This window comes from Tiliqua scincoides, chromosome 1, assembly GCF_035046505.1.
Source record: "Tiliqua scincoides isolate rTilSci1 chromosome 1, rTilSci1.hap2, whole genome shotgun sequence".
NCBI classification, from domain to species: domain Eukaryota; kingdom Metazoa; phylum Chordata; class Lepidosauria; order Squamata; family Scincidae; genus Tiliqua; species Tiliqua scincoides.
Window position 1 is genome coordinate 25,754,698 of NC_089821.1, and position 1,660 is coordinate 25,756,357.

The window sequence follows — 1,660 nt, forward strand, 5'->3', positions numbered from 1 at the left end:
ACAATAATCTAATGTCATTAGTAAAACCAACGCATCAATTTTTCTGTTTATTTAGTGGATGATCAAGATGATGGAATAAAACAGTTCTCTAAAGTATTAACACTTTTTTTCCAAAAAAATATACAAAATACATACCTATCTGTCTTCTTATGGAAAGGAGAACAAAGCTTTCTCTGAAGTGACTGACAATGCCACATCAAAAAGCAATTAGCTGGATATGCCTGATGTTCAAAGTACAATGGGCTGATCAAGTGCTCCTTGATTGCTATCAACTAACAGATACCAAGTAGGCTGGAAAGTTGGCTAGTGGATACGCTGGACGTTGTTTAAGTATCAGTGTGGGCACTGTTACCCTGCACATTCCTGATCTCGTCTGATCTCGGAAGCTAAGCAGGGTCAGGCCTGGTTAGTACTTGGATGGGAGACTGCCTGGGAATACCGGGTGCTGTAGGCTTATACCATAGCCTTTCGAGACTGAAGGTTGCCAACCACCGGGCAGTTCAATAAAATGATGTTTCATAAAAGTCCTGAGTTATCAACTCCCAGCTCCCCAGCCTACTTGGTCTATGATAGCCTAGCCATTCTCTCTCTCAGAATCCACTAACAGAACTCAAATCAAGCATTTAGATTAGTGGTTCCCAACATGTGGTCTGGGGACCACAGGTGGTCCCTCAGACCCTGAGAAGTGGTCCGCAAGATCTCAGGCAAAAAGATGACCACCTTCCAGTGTCTCACCAAGTGAGCGCTCCTCCATGGACCACTGAAGTGTCAACTGTGGCTATAAATAGTATATACGTTCAGCACTTGCTGAAGTGCCACCTGAAGGAAGGGACCGTTCTCCACCCTTTCTGGTAAGGAGGAGCAGTCACTTGATGAGATGCTTCCCCATGGACCACCAGAGAGGACAGAGAATGGACCCCCCACAGTTGGCATTTCCACTCCCCCATAGGCTACCAAATTGAATTCTATTTTGTGTGTGTGTGGTGGGGATGGAAGGGGTTGCATGTGGTCCATGACAATTCTAATGTTTGCCTCAGTGGTCCATGGCTCCTAAAGGTTGGGAAACACTGATTTAGATCTTAGCCAGCAAGCACATTTTTAGCTCACAAACCTGCATTGTATACAACAAAATAAGGTAGATACTCCTTGAAAGTAATCAAGCTCCAATTCTCACTTTGCCTTATCTCAAGTTCAATCAGAGGGCAGAGCTTTTCAACTCTGAACAGTTTCCTTTCTCAAGGGCAGACAGGTACCAAGTTTCTCAAGCAGCAGGCAGGCACAGAAGCAATTTGTTAACCTTTTATTCTCCTTCCTTCTGCTGCAGCCTGGTTCTGCTTTGCAAATGCTTGCAAAGCAGGTCTGTTTTTTGAAACACCAGGATGGGAATCCTCCTTTCCATCTGAAGCAGGCTACAATTCAATGAACACTTACTTAAGAATAACACCCATGGAAAGCAGTGGGTCTACTTCTGAGTAAAAAGGGTTGCAAATATATGCAGCTGCATCTCTCTGCTGTGAACTGAATTGCACACTCCCAGTTGTGTGTTATGGATTGTATGTTGTACGTAGAGCTTCTGGCTTAACACACCAGACACCTTAAAGGTGGATTTGATTCATGGTTCTTCTGCAGTGGTTGCCAACCTTTTTCACTTGCATATCCC

General features: G+C 44.2%; 1 pseudogene; it reads left to right on the forward strand.

Moving 5' to 3' along the window:
* Positions 1-335: 335 nt before the first annotated feature.
* Positions 336-454, forward strand: LOC136637529 (5S ribosomal RNA; annotated as a pseudogene).
* The last annotated feature ends 1,206 nt before the right edge of the window (positions 455-1,660 follow it).